This window comes from Hemiscyllium ocellatum, chromosome 20 (assembly GCF_020745735.1).
Source record: "Hemiscyllium ocellatum isolate sHemOce1 chromosome 20, sHemOce1.pat.X.cur, whole genome shotgun sequence".
Classification (NCBI taxonomy): domain Eukaryota; kingdom Metazoa; phylum Chordata; class Chondrichthyes; order Orectolobiformes; family Hemiscylliidae; genus Hemiscyllium; species Hemiscyllium ocellatum.
Genome location: NC_083420.1, coordinates 10,797,379 through 10,806,849, shown reverse-complemented (window position 1 = coordinate 10,806,849; position 9,471 = coordinate 10,797,379).

The following is a 9,471-nucleotide window of genomic DNA, read 5'->3' as shown; positions in this document are numbered from 1 at the left end:
CATTCCAAATTTTTGGCTACCTAGCACACAGCAGAACTGGTATGGCTGGGACTTGCCTTTAACTGGTTAAAGTGGCCATCAACACATCCAGGCAATGGATGATCTACCTGACTGCCTGCCCCTATTCAGGTATGGAAATACCTGAGGAAAGTGTGCATGGTGTCCACAGGAATGTTTGAGGTCTTATCTGGAAGATGGGTGCTACCGAGGCTAGAGCACCAACTTCCTATGTTGGTCATATCGGAGATAATTCATTCAATTATGCTGTTGTGAAGAACTGCTCCAGACTGACAGCACTTGACCTGCTCCACCACTGCAATTTAAATATAGTGCCAGGAATCCTGGGAGGTCCCAGAACTGGTGTGTATTCTGCTGTCGAATGCACGATAGTGCAAGCAGAATACCATAGAGGTGTGGTGTGCACATAATGAGATAACCTTTACAGAATTACCTAAGATAGCTCACTTTAGCTCTCAAACATTCCATGAAACTCCCCAAAGTTGATTCATGGCTGATTTTTGGTAAAATTCAACAAACAAAATTCTTAACATAAACATCTGGAGTTTTGATTCTCATTTGCAGACTCAAGAAGGTGTTGTTGGTTTCAGCGTTGGAATAAAAAGTGAATGCTGTTAGTCATTACTATTGCTTTATTCTGACCATTTTTTTTCAGCACACACTCATTTAAGGATGAGTGATGTCCATTGCTCCACTGACATCCAAACTCTGATTTATAGCATGTTGTTCTGTTATCGAAAGATGTTGTAAGCATAGCTTCTGTCACTTTAGGCATTGGAATGAAGTGTATTTCAGCAACAACATGCTGATTCAACAATATATGTACACTTGCTAATGCTGAAGTTGAATGATGGGAGAGTTGAAAGAATCGGCATCAGGATAACTCTCAAACTGGCAATGGGAAGAAAACTTAGTACACACCTCAGTTAAATGATGATGAATGAAGCCTCAGAGGCTAACTTTGCTTATTGCCATATGGTGTTATAACTCTTTTTGAATGACTGCTATTTTGTACTGTGATCAAAACATGTATATTCTCACTCCTGAATTTGACAGCAAAAGATATCGCAAAGTACTTACTGTTATTAACAGTAAGTTTGAAAACAAAAGTGAAGAAATACAAAGAAACTGCATTTGGTTTTGCCACTAAACAGGGGCTGCTTGCACTTTTAACACCAAAATATATAAATTAAATGAACAATGTCTACACCTTTCTCTCAAAAGCTGATACCAATTAAGTTCAGTTTAGTTTCTAAACATGCTCAGTCAGGCTAAAAGTGATATTCTTCCACTCAATGCCGTTATCTTATTCCTCAGAAAACTGCTCTCTTAGTTCCTCAGCATTTGTAGTATTCCCTCTTGCCTGCTCCAGTTGTGTACAACGCAACTATGACAAGATTATGCACCACAGTCAAAAAGAACCGTACTGCAAAGCCGCACCAGAGACATCGAAGCATCAGAATTTGATCGAAAGGAGACCTCTTAACTGTTCCATAGTGACTCTGGTGAAAGAGTGGACTGCAACATTTTACATCAGCCAGTGGGTTCTGCATAAGAGTCATCAATCATGTTTGGTGAGGAGAGCCCTTATCTCCCAGCAGCCATTTATGTATGGCATTTATTTTTTGGAATGTGAGATACCAAGAATTTCAGCATCATGGCTGCTTTTAGAATACCTGTGGCAGTGATGATCACAAATGAATTGGATATTGATTCATTAAGAAGAACCCTTTCCTGTCAATGAATTCAGTCATTTTGCAATATAGTACTCTGCATCGGGGGGAAGTCAACAATGCTGAAAAATTCAACTGTATCATCCACCTTGTCATTGAGAAAAGAAAATGATCTTGCACATTTGTAGATTCTTTAATAAATTGGTGAATTGACCATTGGAAGATTTCACACAGGTCCCCAGTGAAACCTTGGAACTTCCAAGCACATCAAAATTAAGCATGGCCATCACTTTGATGGCCCACTAGAATGGAATGTCAAACCAATCCGTCAGCAAGCAGATTCTTCTGCAACCAGTGATACAATTCTGTTGTAGTGCCCTGGGACATCCTTTTTTTTTTGCTTCTGCACGGAGCTTTAGCTAACTCAAGGAGATTATGGCAAGCTAAGGAGATTCTAGATCTCCATGTTCTCTGCTACATGCTGAGGTGAACCTCTGCTGTATCCTCTCCTCTATAGAGACCGTGCATAAACCACTGGATGTTGATGTTGTCTCTAGGTTTTCTGACACCTAATTCCTGCTTTCTTCTGCACTGTCTTTGTGGAACTGCATCAGCATTATTAGTTCCTGCCTTTGCTGGATCCATTCAGAAAGGATGCACTGCTTCTATCTGAGGAATTTCAGACACAGTACAGCCTGTTATTTATGTGATTTCTGAGCAGTCACATCAAACGTAATGCCTCTACATGGATTTCTGACATTTTACCCCTTTTGCACAATCCATGTTGCAAGACAACTTGGGATATTATGGCTCTGGCAGGACCTCCTCCTTGTCACATGAAGAGTAACTTTGCAGCAGATATCTATCTTATTGAATGTAATGCCACTATTTAAGAAGGACGGTAAAGACAAGCCAGGGAACTACAGACTAGTGAACCTGACCTCAGTGGTGGGCAAGTTGTTGGACGGAATCCTGAGGTACAGGATGTACATGTATTTGGAAAGGCAAGGACTGATAGTCAACATGGCTGTGTGTGTGGGAAATCATGTCTCACAAACTTGATTGAGTTATTTGAAGAAGTAGCAAAGAAGATTGATGAGGGCAGAGCAGTAGATGTGATCTATATGGACTTCAGTAAGGCATTCGACAAGGTTCCTCATGGAAGACTGGTTAGCAAGGTTATATTTCACGGAATACAGGGAGAACTAGCCATTTGGATACAGAACTGGCTCAAAGGTAGAAAACAGAGGGTGGTGGTGGAGGGTTGTTTTTCAGACTGGAGGCCTGTGACCAGTGGAGTGCCACAAGGATCGGTGCTGGGTCCTCTACTTTTTGTCATTTACATAAATGATTTGAATGTGAGCGTAAGAGGTACAGTTAGTATGTTTGCAGATGACACCAAAATTGGAGGTGTAGTGGACAGTGAAGAGGGTTACAACAGGATCTTGACCAGATGGGCCAATGAGCTGAGAAGTGGCAGATGGAGTTTAATTCAGATAAATGCGAGGTGCTGCATTTTGGGAATACAAATCTTAGCAGGACTTATACATTTAATGGTAAGGTCCTAGGGAGTGTTGCTGAACAAAGAGACCTTGGAGTGCAGGTTCGTTGCTCCTTGAAAGTGGAGTCAGAGGTAGATAGGATAGTGAACAAGGTGTTTGGTATGCTTCCTTTATTGGTCAGAGTATTGAGTACAGGAGATGGAAAGTCATGTTGCAGCTGTACATGACATTGGTTAGGCCACTGTTGGAATATTGCATGCAATTCTGTCTCCTTCCTATCGGAAAGATGTTGTGAAACTTGAAAGGGTTCAGAATAGATTTACAAGGATGTTGCCAGGGTTGGAGGATTTGAGCTATAGGGAGAGGCTGAACAGGCTGGGGCTGTTTTCCTTGGAGCATTGGAGGCTGAGGGGTGATCTTATAGAGGTTTACAAAATTATGACGGGCATGGATAGGATAAATAGACAAAGTCTTTTCCTTGGGTTTGGGGAGTCCAGAACTAGAGGGCAGAGGTTTAGGGTGAGAGGGGAAAGATATAAAAGAGACCTAAGGGGCAATCTTTTCATGCAGAGGGTGGTGCATGTATTGAATGAGCTGCCAGAGGATGTGGTGGAGGCTGCTACAATTGCAACATTTAAGAGGCATTTGGATGAATATATGAATAGGAAGGGTTTGGAGGGATACGGGCTGGGTGCTGGCAGGTAGGACTAGATTGGATTGGGATATCTGGTCGGCGTGGACAAGTTGGACAGAAGGGTCTGTTCCCATGCTGTACATCTCTATGACTCTATAATAGAATCATTTTTTAAAGGGCCGTAAATCACCAAGTCCACACTGTTTCTTCAGGTGAAAAAAGACAAACTTATTTTGTCCACTGTAACTAGGCTGGAAGCCAGTTTTCTCATCAAAGCTGACATGTATTCCACGTCACACTCCTGAGAATAAATTTCAGGCACCATCTTGAAAGTCAAGATTCCCTTCCTCCATTGCCCCTCCCCCACTAATGTTAAGAAGATGGTCTTGTCATATCAACAGGCTCTCCACGTTCGCATCCAACCTACTTATTGGAGGGTCAATATCCCCTATTTTCCCCTTTAGATTATGGCCTATCATATTACAAGTTACCATCACCCTAGTTTCACCTGGGGTGTTTGTTGGGTAATGGATAGCAGTAGTGTGCATGGCAAAGTAAAAATGCTCTCAGAGTAACCCATGTCCTCCCAAACTTATATTTGGCATGTTCCCCTTCAATGTCATTACCCCCTCTCCAATCCAATCCCCACATTGGCAGTTCCCAGATCCTCCAAAACAGCATAGTCAGTTACTGTCAAAGCCCTGAACTAACATGGCCCATCCCTCTCTAGACTGACTTGTGAGGACAGACCCAAGTTAGCATGGCTCATTTCAACAGACTGATATCTTTACAGCTCCCCAAGTGATTTACCTGTAATCCCAGACTGATTGGACTCAACCATTAAGACTGACCATGGTCAAATCCTCAGAGTGGAAGGACATTGAATCCCGGATGCTGATGGAACCAAACATCTGACTGACCATGGCCAACCTGCTGGACCAAGATTGAATGATAACTGATCACAGTATCCCTTTACTCTACTGAAAACATTCAGACATTGCCAATATCTTGAAATACATGCAGTGTGTTTGTTGCCTAAGCTGTTGTAATATGCTTTACGTGCAACATTGACATAGCATAATGTAATACAGTAATATGTCTGTCCCTTGACTATTCGGTGATAGTAACCATGAGAAACTGCCAGGCTTTCTGTCTGTGCTAAAAGACAAGTGATACTGTGAGCATGTAAGCTCTCAATGAAATGGCAATGCACAAAAAGGCAATTGAATGCAAAGAAGAAACTGTGAATATCCCAGGAAGCATAAAGTGAATGACTGCTGAGGAAGCAAGCTCAGAGCTATGGGATGTATCCTGCAAATCCATGAGTTGGGTATGTGTCCATGCAGATTGACTATTTTAGAGCAGGTGTTGGTGAGCTCCAAAGTGTAGTAGCAAAGTGCTGAAGTGTGTTATAAGTTAGTTCAAGATTTGCCAAGATGACATGGTAAGGCTATTGTTTTGCCAGTGTGAACTTTTGTCCATAGAGCTATGCCATGAGATGTTGGTGAATGAATTTAAGATAGAGGTGCAGAAAAGCAACTAACAAGCTGCATCTGCTTTTTCATTAATCCCTTTATATCCCAGCATTAATGCATCCAATCCCTACACTGGCTATTTCCAATTTCTACATCCCATGGACTTTTAAGTTAAGAACTGGTATAATTTAGCTTCTCATGGAAGAATGAGAACTAAACATAAATTGGGCAAGGTTAGCTAATAATGAGATACAAATATATTGAAATAATGTAAGTGCCACTTACCAGTGAGCTTCTGATCTAACTATTGAAACCTTCTGCGGAAAATCATACATCTTTTTTCTTTGACATTGAGAAACACATTTTTTTTTCATTTTTACCTTATATTTCTTGCCATTGGCTGGCTTTTCATGGTGTTGGAAAAATTCCACTCAACATCTCTTTAAATACTTTTCTTATATCCTCACTTATGGTTCTAAGTTATATAAGTTAATACCTGGATTGAACTGATTTAATTGTTTTTCCGAATTAATAACTGACCTGCTCAGCACCTTCTGCCAGGTGTTGCCTATCGAGCAACTCCTTTAGCCTCACAAGGCCATGCCTAACTATTCCTGATGAAGGGCTTTTGCCCGAAATGTTGATTTTCCTGCTCATTGGATGCTGCCTGAACTGCTGTGCTTTTCCAGCATCACACTAATCTAAAATCTGGTTTCCAGCATCTGCAGTTCTTGTTTTTACCTAAACAAACACAGACAACTCTATTAACTATCTCTAACGTTCTTATCAAACTTGAGAGCTATAGTGAAGCAGACATGTTTATTGCCTTAGCAAGAACATTAGAGTCTATTTTAATTAGTTTGATTTCAGCTTTTCTAAACAGTTTCATTCATTTTGCAGATCTTGATTCTAGAAAGGCTGTACTTGACTAAACTAATCATCCTACCTTGTGTTTCCAAAGCTATAATGCAGTTTTTTTTCATATTTCTTTAGTCAGGGTACTTTTTTTTAAATGGTCCACATTATCAATGTGAGACAAACTCTACACCATACTAGATTAAAAACCAGAACTATCTATATTCATAAATATAAAGATACAACCACAGAGTTAAAAGTGGTTGATACATTGAGAAAAATAAGGTGTCACCTTACAAATGGGGTCTATATTTCTCCTAAGATGTCTGTAACTTAAAATTTATGAAGAAGTATTACCATAAGTATTCAGCAAATGGATTCAATTATTTTCTTAAAAGCTTAAAAATGAGATAATCTTGGAGCCTTTCTATCTGAAAAATAAGAATAATTCAAATCTAACCGAAATAAAATGACTGTCCTATACTCACAATGCTACATAAGTAATTGACACTTCTGGGGAACAGTTAGCTTCTCAGCTTTATTTTTAAAAAGGGAAAATGTAACTGTCAATACCCCAAGGTATACAATTGGTTTCGAGAACACTGCTGTTGTTTAGTATTTATTCTTGACTTTTGCACCTGCATCTCATTCATTGTGGTGTTCTGCTATTATCCCCAGAGTCAAGAGGCTTGGGTTAAGCAGCAGGCAATACAGGTGCTGCAAGTTCTTCTGCTGAACAAGATCTGCAGGAAAACCTGGACTGGATCATTGTTTCACATTGGCCTTGTGTATTTAAAATTATTTAGGATGAACATTGAAAACTCAAAAGAAATAAATTTTCATCCATGTGTTTTTAACTTAAGGCACCAAATAATATGTAGTTTTGCAACACATTGATCAGATATATGTTTTAATACTTTTTGATTATTTGTGCAACAGAGTTTGGGGCCGACTGTTAGATTTATGGTTCCAATTTTTTGGTCACTGAATAACACCATAGAGGCCAGTGTCCTAATATCAAGGCACTCTTTATTTACACGTACATAGCACTTGACTGTGGTCTGGCTTCCTCAGCACCAGCTCTCAGAGTGAGCAGAACCCCGACACTCCTGTTAATTCAATATTTCCACCACCGGAAAAAATATCCATATGATCAAAGAATCAGTAAGGCCCAATAGGGTCAATGCTTACATGTAAAAGGACGTGAAGGGGAAGGGTAGGGATTAAATCAAAATAAAGTTGCAGGGGAAATAAAGCACTCCATCCTCCATGGAGCCCACCTCTCCTGAAGCGATTGAAAGCATTGGTGGACACATGTTCCCTCTTCAAGGACACTCAAGCCTGAACATAGCTGTGAAGGAGGGGCAGGCAGTCGGCCAAAATGACCCCCTCCATGGCTCAATGCCTGGAGTTGTTTATAGTCAGCCTGGTGAGGCCTAGGAGCAGAGCCTCAAGGAGATCCTTTGGCCTGATCGCACCCCTCTGCACTGGGTGGGGCTGACATGCAACCAAAAATAGAGCACACTCCTGTTTACTTTTTTTTTAATGCCCACACTACTGCTAAACAGTTGTGCTTATTTTCCCCACAGGACCCACATTGCACATACATAATTGCAGGGACTTAGTGAAGACACCTTTGGAATATAATTTTATTCAATATTCCACACTTGGAAAAACACCCATGTGGTCAGGGACCCAGTAACAAGCACTACTTACGTGAAAGAAAAAAGGTGAAGGGGGAGAATGGGGATTAAATCAAAATAGAGTTGGAGGGGAAATAAAGCACTCCCCATCCCACAGTGGTCACTTCTCCCTAAAGACATTGAGAGTATTGATGGACACTGTGCACTCCTTCTCCAAGGATACTTAGGCCCAAACACAGCCACAGAAGATGGAGAGGTAGTTGGCCAAAATGACCTCCTCCATGGCCCACTGCTTGGGCAGCCTGGCCAGGCCCAGGAGCAGATGCACAAGTACATCCTCTGACCTTGCCACTCCCCTCCATAGCACAGTCCTGTTCATGCCCCAGGATCGCGGGGCTGAAGTGCAGCCAAACAGCAGTAGTGTTTAATAGAATTGGAGGATGAAATAAAACACTCCACACTCACATTGCCCACTTCTCCCTGAAAACTTCAAGGGTGTTGGTAGACACATGTGCTCCTTCTCCAGGGATACCTGGGCCCAAATGTAACTGTGAAAGAGAAGCAGGCAATTGGCCATAACGACACCCTCCATGGCCTGCTGCCTGTACCTGTTTATGGCCAGACTTGCCAGACCCAAGAGCAGTTGCCATGGGCACCCGCATGGGCCCCAGCTATGCCTGCCTCTTCGTTGCCATGGGCACCCGCATGGGCCCCAGCTATGCCTGCCTCTTCGTTGCCATGGGCACCCGCATGGGCCCCAGCTATGCCTGCCTCTTCGTAGGATATGTGGAACAGTCCATCTTCCGCAACTACACTGGCACCACCCCCCACCTTTTCCTCCGCTACATCGATGACTGTATCGGCGCTGCCTCGTGCTCCCACGAGGAGGTTGAACAGTTCATCAACTTTACTAACACCTTCCATCCCGACCTGAAATTCACCTGGACTGTCTCAGACTCCTCCCTCCCCTTCCTAGACCTTTCCATTTCTATCTCGGGCGACCGACTCAACACAGACATCTATTATAAACCGACTGACTCCCACAGCTACCTGGACTACACCTCCTCCCACCCTGCCCCCTGTAAAAACGCCATCCCATATTCCCAATTCCTTCGTCTCCGCCGCATCTGCTCCCAGGAGGACCAATTCCAACACCGCACAGCCCAGATGGCCTCCTTCTTCAAGGACCGCAGATTCCCCCCAGACGTGATCGACGATGCCCTCCACCGCATCTCCTCCACTTCCCGCTCCTCCGCCCTTGAGCCCCGCTCCTCCAACCGCCACCAAGACAGAACCCCACTGGTTCTCACCTACCACCCCACCAACCTGCGCATACAACGTATCATCCGCCGCCATTTCCGCCACCTCCAAACGGACCCCACCACCAAGGATATATTTCCCTCCCCTCCCCTATCAGCGTTCCGCAAGGACCACTCCCTTCGTGACTCCCTTGTCAGATCCACACCCCCCACCAATCCAACCTCCACCCCCGGCACCTTCCCCTGCAACCGCAGGAAATGTAAAACTTGCACCCACACCTCCACACTCACTTCCCTCCAAGGCCCCAAGGGATCCTTCCATGTCCGCCACAAGTTCACCTGTACCTCCACACACATCATCTATTGCATCCGCTGCACCCGATGTGGCCTCCTCTATATTGGTGAGACAGGC